The sequence below is a fragment of the Copadichromis virginalis genome, linkage group LG6 (assembly GCF_057382275.1).
Source record: "Copadichromis virginalis isolate Kocher_CV1m ecotype Utaka linkage group LG6, C_Virginalis_male_GT1.1, whole genome shotgun sequence".
NCBI classification, from domain to species: domain Eukaryota; kingdom Metazoa; phylum Chordata; class Actinopteri; order Cichliformes; family Cichlidae; genus Copadichromis; species Copadichromis virginalis.
This window is the reverse complement of record NC_140623.1, coordinates 21,978,419-21,990,888: the sequence shown is the minus strand read 5'-3', so window position 1 is coordinate 21,990,888 and position 12,470 is coordinate 21,978,419.

Genomic DNA, 12,470 nt, shown 5'->3' with positions numbered 1-12,470 from the left:
GGATTCTTAAGTGAGTGTGAGTGATGGACTTAAAACATGGATGAATAACTGATGACTAGAAAACAGCTGAAAATTAAATGAAAAGCCCCGAGCTTGTCTTGCCCCCCTCCCTCCCGCTTTCGCTTGTTGTCCTGCTTCAAATGCAGCAAAGCATTTTCACTGAGTTACCATAGAGATGATTATTGCAGTTGCTGTTGTGAAAAATTTGGCTCAAAACCTCAGGGACAGTAAAAACATGGCAGATATGCAGAGCAAAGGAAAAAAGATAAATAAACAGGCGTGCTTCAGAGAGAGAAGCTATGTAGAGTCGTTTAGGGTCAAGAACTTTCAAGAATGGTGCGTATACCCTCTTCAAAAACTTTAAATTGCATTAATATCATTTTGTTTTCTGTGCTTTGAGTAAAGAAATTTTATTTTATGTATATTTATAAGAAGCCATGTTAAAAGAAAGCATGAAAGCAAACAGGTGAGGGTCGTGTCAGGCCTCAAAGGGCTTGTCACTATTTTCATCCAAGTGCCCTTGAATAAGACAGCTAAGTTAAGCTGCTCCAGTGGAGCTGCTCAGTGGTCAATAGTTGAAGACTAGCCTGAGTTGCTCCCAGGCGTGAATGTGTGCGACTGTACCATGAATGTTAAGCAGGGCATAGCTGGGCAAGAGCAAGCATGTTTAGCTGACCTTCCCAGTATAATGTAACTAAAAGAAAAAAAGAGATGCTTCAGTGGTGTTCTAAGGTTATGTGATTTTCAGCACAGCTGTGAGTCAGTCTATATTGGGCTGGGCTGGAATGATCCAAAATGTCATTCCAGCACCTTTGGTTAATGAGCAATTAAATCTGATATGGAGGTTAATGCATATTGCTATTAAATGAGATCTTGTCTTGTGTGCTGCAGCATGGCATTTCTTCTAATGATAGCATGGACATACATGTTTAAGAATACAAAAATAGTAACATCCCACAGCTTGTTTCTTCTCATCCCTGTGATGTGTTCATGCTGCAGTTACTGTGGAGTTGCTCATCTAGCTGATGCTGCAAAAGAGGGGTGAGCACAATAAACAGAGTAACGGATTTTTTGAAATGGCAGCTCCTTTCAAATGCAGCATTTCAAACACCTCAACAAATATCAGCAGACACACAAACTGTGTGTAGCAGACTGGTAACTAAACATACAGATGCTTTATTTCCAGGGACAGAAAAAAACATTAATGTGGGACACAAAGATGGAGAAAGATGTAAGAACGACAAAACAGGAGAAAGGGGTAAGAAATCATTCTCAAAGGTGAGCGCTGTTCAGCAAGTGCAATTTTAAAAACTCTACATTTAAATCATTTTTGGATGGATGGATGGATGGATGGATGGATGGAATGTCGCAATTCGATTTGATTTTTGTTTGTTTTATAAAACCAGAAATTTGATCTAGACATGATGTGTTGCTGAAATACAGTTTTGTGAAATGGCTTGCAAAAGGAAATTGATGTACACTACTTTTGTATTATTCAAACTTTCAATTGAAATATTGTATTATGCAATTGGGTAGAGTTTCTTGCATGGTACACTGGTGAGTTTCCAGGGCTGTGGTGAAGTCTATGTACTATGTTGGCTCTCAAATTTGAGAGCACAGGTATGGGTATATATATGTATTTGTAGGTTGTGTATCCTTGAGGTGTTAATGGGGTTATTGAAAATGTGTATATGTGCGTATGTGTATATACGTATGTATGGATAGATAGAAACATATATGTATATATATTTAAAAAATAAATAAATAAATAAATACACATGACATATAATGTAATTGCAAGGAGGTATTTCTGTAGTCTATTGATACTAGATAGTGGAAAAGGGGTGGGATTAAATAAGCTTATGCTTCTTCCTGCTCCTTTTTGAACATGAAAGTTATTTGGAGTTGTGGTTGCTCGTTTTCCTTTTGTTTTGCTTTGTTCATTTGTGTCTTTTAATTCTATTTTGTTGTACTTTTTCAACATGTTCAAAATAAAGATTCAATCAATCAATCAATCAATAATCAAAAGGAAAAGTCCCCTTTTAAAACTTGTTTTATTAGTTTTAATCTTTTAACTTTATGCATCAAGCAAAAATTAAATTATATGCAACATTCTCTGACTGGAAGAAATTTGTTTAATATTTAAACCTATTTTCTGCACATCCCAGCACATAAAATATTTTTTTTGTGTGTTTACACTCAGTCTTTCAAATAGTCAAAGACTATCGGTCGTGTTGCTCTATTTTCACCTGTAAAGCAGGAGCGGGGTAGGTGGAGGTTTACCCTGGTGCAGGTGTGCCGCAGCGGTCAGTGGAAGAATCCGCAAGTTTCTCTGTGAATTTCCCATTACGTCGTTGCGCACTCTGTGCTTTCTTGGAAGTTTAGGGGGTTTTGTTCGCTGTAAAAAGAAGTTTTCTTCCCACGCACAACGGACGCTAATGTTTTTGTCACTTTTTATGGAATCAAACTCAAAGTAAGGTCAGTACTTCCACACTTTAAACGCTGCACGCTCATACTCTCTCCCGCACTCGATATATTATCCATTGTTGATCTGCACACAGCTGTTGTCACGAACGTCGCACTCGCTTATGTCACTGTCATGAGACATTCTAGCAAAAAAAATCACGGTTTTAGTAACGCAGTAACGCAGCGTTCTGACGGGAAAGTAACGGTAATCTAATTACCGTTTTTGCAATAGTAATCCCTTACTTTACTCGTTACTTGAAAAAAGTAATCGGATTACAGTAACGCGTTACTACCCAGCTCTGCCCAGACCTGTGTCATTATGAGGACACACAAGATTTTGTTCTTTCACTGTTTAACTACTAACACAAATCCAACTGATAAGTTGAAAACCACTCAAACAGCACTTCACAGTGATCTGCAGAACCACGTAAGGGCATAGATCGGCTATTATAACTGCTCATCACTGCTTTTTCACCTGTATAACACTACTATGCTAATTGTGTCGCACAAATGGAATAGCAAAGTTTTGTAGGTGCAGCTCTTAGTTGCACACGTAGTTGGTAAGGCCTTGCACTTTTTTCTAATCCTTTTTCGACTTCCTTAATCTCTCTGTAAATTGCTTAGCTGTGTTTGTCCAAGGTAGCCGATTGAGAGGAAATCAGAGTGGAAATTTTCCCTTTGAGCATCAGCATTGTGCTGTGTTTACTTCATCACATGAAGCCCTAATCAAGTCTGGTCTTCACTGCCGTTACAGTCACCTGTGTTTTGTTGTATTTTTAGAGCTAAGTGTTGCTGAGGTCTACAGGGTTTCTTTAAATATGCCAGGTTGCAGAGCTTGAAGCCAATCAGTCCTCACTTCTTCCTGTGTTGGTGAGTAGCTATGTGGGCCCTGGCCTGTAAAGGGTGTTCCAGCATCTTCCATATTTCCTAGCTCCCGCATCAAAATAAATAAATTCAAAGAGTTTTCATGCATAGTGTGAATCAATTTACATACCTGGTTGCAACAAGTCGGTAAAGACAGCGAGAAACCTGCTGTCTGGTGTTAGAGTCACAACAGCCACATTCTCTAATTCTGATGCAATCCATAAATTCATTCAACCTCGTCTCAAAATGCAGTCCAGCCAGCAGTAATGCTGCATGTAAGCCTGACTGGGATAAGATATTTTGCTGTGCAAGTAACCAAACTCTTCAGGACGGTAGAGCCACATCTGTCTTTGTGTACAAATGGATCAAACAAACATTTGTTATTGGTAGGCAGGTTTTTGAGCTTTTCATGGAGCTCTGTCACTGTTTGTCCTTGGTGTCATTCAGCTAATGACTCTGAGGCAAACAGTCTGTCACCTGCATGCAATGCTATTGGCTATTTGTCAAGTGTTGGTGCCATCATTTGCCTGAAGTTAGTAGGTGTTTCTTTAAGGAAAGAGAGGTGCATTAAAGTGGAGTATCATCGAGCACAAACACAAAAGACCCACGTTTGAAGAAAAAACGAGGATGCCTTAGTACCATGTTCTGAAGGATATTTTAAAAACTAACAAAGCTGATTTATTGTCAAGTAGTACTCTATAAGAGGGGTGGTAGAGGGAAAATCTAGCTCCTATTTTTTCAAACAAAGTATCTTTTACTTCTTCTGTGTAAAGGAATGGTACCTGGTCAAGGACAGGACTTTCAGGATTTCAAGCATCTATGGGATAGGATTACAAAACATGAAAGCAAGTCATCTAGAGTAAATGCACAGCAAACATACTACCCAAATTGAAGAGCACACACAGAACTGAGCAGTATGACATTACCTTCAGAAACTGTAAAATGGTGCACAAAATAAAACTGTAAAGTACATTTTCTAAAGCTGTAAACATTCCTGAAACATTTCAGGTTAAAACAGATTGAAGACCAGGTGAAGATGCAGGATGCACCTTAAGACGAGTTGTTATTGTCTTGTCGTCCAAAGTATTCCCACACTCCCAAATGATATTACAGTTAATCAAATGACCACAAACCAATTTCCACACAGTGAATTTAGGGCTTTCGGGGAGGGTTGGACCACCTTGGAGTAGGTAATTTTGCTTTGTTTAGGAAAATGAAGGGAACGCTTCAAAAGGGTAACAATTCTGCTTTCTTTTACACACATTATATATATATATATATATATATATTAGGGGTGCAACGATATTCGTATCGATATTGAACCGTTCGATACAGTGCTTTCGGTTCGGTACGCATATGTATCGAACAATACAACATTTGTAATTTATTTTATCAATTTTCCTTCTGACGATGCTGTCTGTGTTGAGCGCTCAGTGAATCTGTGTTCGACTACTCCGCCTAGGCTGCACTGTCGAGCGCAGATCCACTGAGCGCTCAACACAGACAGCATAGTAAGAAGGAAGAGCGCAGGGCAAGCTAGCGAGACAGAAGTTAAGCTCTCCTTGCAACAGGCAAATTGAACGTCATTCAGATCTGGCGTTTGGAATTATTTTGGTTTTCATGTGACGTATGACCCTGAAGGTAAGCGAGTCATGGACTAAAGTAAAACAGTATGTTGAATGTGCCATGCAATGCTCAATTACATTGGTGTGAACTAGTGTGTTAGCGCAGTTAGCTCGTTAACGTGTTGGCCGTCTAGCCCCATGCACGGGGCGATCGGCGGTAGCTCGTTAACGGAGATTTGCCGTGTTGTGGCGTTAAGGTCATTTCAACGAGATTAACCTGAAAGCACTAGTGGGAACACAACGAATATGACTGCACATTTACGCCGACATCATCCTAGTGCAAAGACAAGTGGAAGCAGACAAAAAAAAGCAAGCATGCTACTAACTTTAGCCGAGTCATTTAGACAGCTGTTAGCACATGATTCTCCTTATGGGGACCTGATATGTTTAATATGCTGCTGAGAATATAGCCCAGAAGAAGCGGATAGTATAGCTTTTATTTTGGAAAGAGACATTTCTCTGTAATAAACTCTCTTTTCCAAAGATGAGTGATTCCTCAATCAGATACAGGGCTTGCAATATCGCTAGCCCGACGTCCCGGAGCTAGCGATTTTTTCAGTCGGGCTACCAAAATCTATCTCTTCCCTGCCCGTCGGGCTATTGTAGGAAAAATATATGTCAATGCTTCTGCATTCTTTCGGAAATGTAGCTGGGTAATTATGTCATTGGCATCGGTGAGCCACTGTCAATATGTGACATATTGAAATCGCGTTTGAATTTGCGCTTGTTTTTTTGCTTTCACTTTGCAATCGTGCGAACTGTGTATAGAGAGCGACAGCACTGATCTGTGAGTGATGATAATTTGTGCACCAATTCCTCTGACATCGTCTTATTAATCGTTAGCTTACTACGCAAACATGACAAGTGAAATCTCCCACAGCAAGCTTAAACATGTGAGAGGTTGATCGCGCAGAGAATCGCTGAGCTTATGTGAGTGAGTGTGTAAAAACATTTCAGTTCTGCTGAGCCAAATAAGACAGGTCAGGGTGAAGAAGTGACAGCCAAAGAAAAGCTTACCACAAAACGGAGAAGTTATGACAAATCAGACTATAAGGCAAAAAGAAAGTGCAGCTTCATGGTTTCATGGACAAAAGAATTTCTGTGGCTGCAATATGATGAGCTAAATAACCAGGGCTGCACATAAGTGGTCCGCAGGTGCGCATTCGCTGTCAAAATAAAAAACACGCACAAGGGTTAGGGTTAAATTTAAAAACTGTACTTTTGAGTTAAAATATATATTTATAATTTTAATAAATGACAAATTAAAAATGCATGAACATTTTTTTGTATCGAAAAAATATCGAACCGTGACACCAAAGTATGAATGGTAAGAACAAGATCCGGGCCATCAACACGTACGCCCTGCCCGTGATCAGGTACCCTGCTGGGGTAATAGGCTGGCCAAAGGAGGAGATAGAAGCCACTGACATAAAGACAAGAAAGCTCCTTACCATGCATGGAGGGTTTCACCCCAAGTCCAGCACCCTGAGGCTGTACGCTAAGCGGAAGGAAGGGGGCCGGGGACTGGTGAGTGTCAGCACCACAGTCCAGGATGAGACAACGAACATCCAAGAATACATTGGGAAGATGGCCCCAACTGACCGAGTGCTCAGTGAATACCTCAGGCAGCAGAAACCCAAGAAAGAGGAGGGAAACGAGGAACCATCATGGAAGGACAGGCCCCTGTACGGTATGTACCACCGGCAGATAGAGGAGGTGGCTGATATCCAGAAATCCTACCAGTGGCTGGACAAAGCTGGACTGAAAGACAGCACAGAGGCACTAATCATGGCAGCACAAGAACAAGCTCTGAGTACAAGATCCATAGAGGCTGGGGTCTATCACACCAGGCAAGACCCCAGGTGCAGGCTGTGTAAAGATGCCCCAGAGACAATCCAGCACATAACAGCAGGGTGCAAGATGCTAGCAGGCAAGGCATACATGGAACGCCATAACCAAGTGGCCGGCATAGTGTACAGGAACATCTGTGCCGAGTATAACCTGGAAGTCCCGAGGTCAAAATGGGAGATGCCCCCAAGGGTGGTGAAGAATGACCGAGCTAAGATCCTGTGGGACTTCCAGATACAGACGGACAAAATGGTGGTGGCTAACCAACCGGACATAGTGGTGGTAGACAAACAGAAGAAGATGGCCGTAGTGATCGATGTAGCGGTTCCGAATGACAGCAATATCAGGAAGAAGGAACACGAGAAGCTGGAGAAATACCAAGGGCTCAGAGAAGAGCTCGAGAGGATGTGGAGGGTGAAGGTAATGGTGGTCCCCGTGGTAATCGGAGCACTAGGTGCGGTGACTCCCAAGCTAGGCGAGTGGCTCCAGCAGATCCCGGGAACAACATCGGAGATCTCTGTCCAGAAGAGCGCAGTCCTGGGAACAGCTAAGATACTGCGCAGGACCCTCAAGCTCCCAGGCCTCTGGTAGAGGACCCGAGCTTGAAGGATAGACCGCCCGCAGGGGCGTGCTGGGTGTTTTTGTATATTAGTGCTGTCAATAGATTAAAAAAAATTAACTAACTAATCTCACAATTTTCTGTTATTAATTGCGATTAATCTCAATTACTTTATTAATAGCCTGGCTCCAATTACATTTTTTTATTCTTTATATTTTAAGTAATTATCGTTGTTCACCGAAGTCCGGTGGTCTCCGGTGAGAGCGACATTCCTTACTTGCACAAGCTTGCTGGACTGCTGAGCCCTCTGGTCCCCATACAAAGTGTGCAGTCTCGACACAATGGTTCCTCTCGAGGGCAGATTGTAACACTCATCTCCTGATGCAGCACGAATGACTTCTCTCAGTCCATCATCTTCTACTATGCTAACTGGTCGGCAGTTTTTAGCTATCCAAACAACCAAGGAATTGGTTACCTTTTCTCTCACATTTTTTGTTATTCGTCCACAAGCACCATACTCCTGAAGCGTAGACTGGCGAGGTCCCGTAGAGGTGGATTCAGTTGGGTGTTTTGCTCTCAGGTGATACGCCAGTGATGAACTGCTTCTGTGGTACTTGAATTCAGCGTTGCAAATTGTGCATCTTACTCTCGTTTTGTCCAACAAGCCATCAGGCAACTTCTTAAAGAGAAACTTTCCACCCAAAAGTCCGCCCTCGTCCATGCTTGCGTGTGTTAGCTAGTGTTAGCTAGATAGTAGCATGGTGTCACTTCTTCTTCTTCTTCTAATCATTTCTGTCAGGCCAAACGCCAGCATAGCACACTGTTGCCCCCTCCTCCAGAGGTGCTCATGAATTTAAAGGTCTTAGATTACAGGAAATTAATAAAAAAACAAAATCAGCGTTAAATTTTTTTAATGCATTAAACATTTCGCGTTGATCTTAACAATTAACGCGATAATTTTGACAGCACTAATATATATATATATATATATATATATATATATATTTCTCAATCAAAAAAACAGCACTATATGTATTTACTTTCCTTGCCCTTAAAAAACAGACATGAAAAAAAACAAGACGAGTCCAGACAGCTGCATTTTGGGTGGTATCGGACTCCTTATAGTCCAACGAAACCTGCTCCCATTTTCTACCCTTTTCAGGCATCACACCTGTAACCTTTAAATCACAGGAGATTCTCTCTCCACCTTTTCCAAAGTGTTGTTATACAGTAGCCGTTTCCTCTTGGACTTTTGTCTAGCTATCAACTTGTCCACAGAGACTCTCTGCACTGGCACTAAATTTAATAAAAGCACAACACAGAGAAAAGTTTAAACTGTGTTACGGCTAACATTACTTGATCTGGTGTGTTTTCTTGGGGTATGATGGATAGGCAGCTTGAGGAGGTACTCCGCAGCATTGTGCTATAAGGGACTGAATGAGCTGCCAGAGGAGATCACTGCCTTTCTGATGAGACTCCAGGCTGTTAGGAAGCCATTATGCGGCAAAATACAGCATTCTTCCATCTTCTCCTTATCAAAAGCGCAGGTAAACTAACCTCTGTGCTGTGAGGAACACAATGGCTGCGATCAATACATCAATCGGGAAACGATGCAGTTTGAGACAGCTCTTAATAGTAATCCTCTGTTCAGTCATCCTTCTGGTGAAATAGAAGTTACAATACCTTTATCGTGTGCGGGGCTGTTTTTATGAAGGCCCAGAGTGACTGTGGAGACAGCAGCAGGTGAATTCCCAAGCTTGGCTATGAATAAAATGCGAATCAATAATAATGTGCGTTTTCTAACAGAATTTCAACAACAAGTTCCTAGGATCTATGTGAAGCTTGGGTTATATCTAAGCTCAAAGATGATAAACTTTATAAAGCACCTCAACTACCGCAGCATCTCATATCCTGAGGCATCACCGGGAGCTGCAAATCATGACTTATGAAGAGATCCCTCCATCCTGCGGCTGCAGACAAACAAAGCAGCATGTAAACTGAAAGTCATATAAGCATTTAACGATCAGAGGAACTTACATTAGACATCCCTTTGTAAGTTCTGCTAACTCCATTTCAGTTTTAGTGGAATATCTCGCCTGCTGAACGACATGATTCAGCTTTTTAAAAGGCTACTGATTTTTTGGCCTATTGAAGGAAGGAAATGACCAAAAAAAATGTTTGTATTAATAAAATATGATGAGATAGGCTTGTGTTGGAGGCAGATTATTCATTAAATTATTCCCAATACACACGTGAAAGGAACTGTAATGATCTTGTCAAGATCTAATTCTGTGTTTTAGAATTCCTATTTGTGTCAGCCTTGTTCCCATTTTTTTTTTAACAAACATCACTTTAGGCAAATTAAAAGCCACCCATGGTGATGTCATGAAAATGTATCACTGCACATCAAAGCCAGTCCCTTCTCAGTATCAGCCCACACTGCGGTCATTCCCACTGGGAGGAATGCTGATGAGCCACGGCACTGACTGGTTGGACATGATAACCCAGCATGTGAGCTCACCATTACAGTCATTACGTGTTCACCAGTGGACCTGGCTGTAAATTAATTTAGCCTTTTCCCAAATCCTCATGTTTTCTTTCCTGTGAGGTTGAAACTGTGGGACAGTTTGAAACAAAAAGATTTAGAAATTGAGCCTAATGTCATTTAATAAGTTAAGTTATAATCTGTTAGTAAGATGTTAATACTGTTTATTGTTATCGAGCTAATGTATTAATTTACAAACATATAACTGAGCCAATTATTGGGTACACCCCATATTACTGTATATTTGCTTTCAAGGGCCAGACTTTCTTATATTTTTTAAAGAGGTCTTTAATAGTACTTTTCTGTAGGTCTTTCAAAGTTTGTCTTTGAACATTTTCATCTTTGATCATTTTCAGGCCAGTCCCCATACCTGACCATTTTTAGAAAAATGCTATTTTTTGTTTGTTGGTTAAGAATTATTATTATTTTATTTTTTTAATGACACATCACTGAAGGGATAGACATACCAGAGAACCTAAATTGTATCCTAAGGTCCTTGTCCTTGTTGAAATAACATAATTTCTTCCCATTTATTTAGGTAAACATACAAAGAAATACAAATGATTGATGGAGTTATGAATGCAGATTTTGATCCACCATGCAATACCATCTGAACGCATCAAATTGGCAACAGCTTGATCCCATCAGTAAAAACATACCTGGATAGAAAAGCACATAATGGAACACAATCAGTCATGGATTGGCCTCCACAAAGCACAGACCTCAACATTACTAATGCAGTGTAGGATTATGTTCACAGAAAACAGAACAAAAGGCAGAAACATCCAAGGAAGAGCTTTGAATGTCCTTCATGATGCCTGGACAACTATTCCCAAAGACTCCTTAAAGAAATGACAAGAAAGCTGCCTAAGAGAGTTTAGCCTGTTCTGAAAAATAATGCTGGTCATACCAAAATACTGAGTTTATCAGAAGGACAGCTTAAATCTTTGGAGATAAAATTAGAGCGCCAAGGCTGAGGTGGTTTGGACTTGTATAGAGGAGGTTTGTGGTTATACTGAAAAAAGGATGTTGAATAAGAAAATTCAATCTAGGAGGAAAAAAGGAAGACCACAGACAAGATTCATGGATGCAGTGAAGGAGGACATTCAGAGGGTTGGTGTGACAAGAAGACATGAGTCTTCTTCTGAGGAGGCCACTGTGGTGACTCCAAAAGAAGCAGCAGAAGCTTGTTGTACGGCAAAGCTATCTTTGTCTTATGTACCCTCATGCACTGCATTTCCATGTATGTTTGCATATTTCAATACATGTATACACCCAAATTCCTGTTTTCAAAAGAAAATATTATAAAATATGGGGTGACTTTTGCACAGTATTTAAAAGCTAACTCCAAAAATGTGAGTTTATTTAGAAAAATCTGCAGTTCACTCTCTAGATGAAACATTGTTTTTCTGTCCTTATATCCTCATAAGCTAGACAAATAAAGCCTTTCCTCTGTCAGAAGAAGAAACTAATCCGCTGCTGACTTGGGGGAGAAAAAAGAAAGAAAGAATGGGGCTCTGTTTCAAGATCCCTGTACATCCGCTCTTCTATCCTCATTCCTGCCCTCAATTCCCAAAGCAATCTCAAGTTAGTGCTTCTATTAAAACAATACCACCTCATGCAAATTGCTACTGCCAAGCCCCGTGATTTCGTTTCTGGTCCATACTACTACTGCTCTCCGATGCTTTAATGGAGACTGCGCCAACCTGACACTGCAGGAGGTACGTTCAATGTTATCAATAAAACAATCTGATAACGATCGCTGGCACTTTCAGGCTGAAAGGAGCAATATGTGACACTAAACCGATAGCAGTTCATTGAAGACCGCTGCCAACAAACCAGGGCAATTACAAAACAAAACAAATCTAACCTGCACCTGCACCGCTTCCAGATTGCACAGCATTTTTGGTATTTAAGCACTGTTATCCTAATTGGCAGGTAGCAGCTCATGCCACAGATACATTTCAATAGGAATGTTAATGACCCGACACACACTGCCGGTTAGCTTCCCTGAGCATACTTTTAAAGGAAAAGCCTTTACAACTCAACACAAGATTTACCTGGTCTGTGCCTTTAGCAACTGTTTAATTAAATAACTGATTTACATGCTGGGCACCTTGGTGCTGCTAACCTCTCCTCTTATAAGGTGTTACAGCGTGCACAAGGGCACTTGCAGAGTACCCTGTTGAGTTCATTAGGGCTGCTGCCTGCTCCGAGGAATATTCTTGTTTCTTCAGCTCAGACGATTGACTCGGCTGAAGTCAGCTGAACTCTCTTGGTAATGAGGACTTTGCTGCAGGTCTGTTGCTGGACTTGACTCAGCCATTTATAGCTTTATGAATAAAGTTAACTCTTTGGTCTGAGGGAATAAATTGTCAGCTCAGGCCGTCCAGCTACTCCACCCAAAGAATGACATCAAATGCAGCTGTCATCAACGCCGCTTTGTTAGTGGAGTCAAAGGTTGCATGTTATGTTGTAAAAGCAACGTCCACCGATAACTAAACAGAAACCCAAAAAACAACCCGAGATGTTTTCAAAATGAACCGAGCACACTGAACTCCAA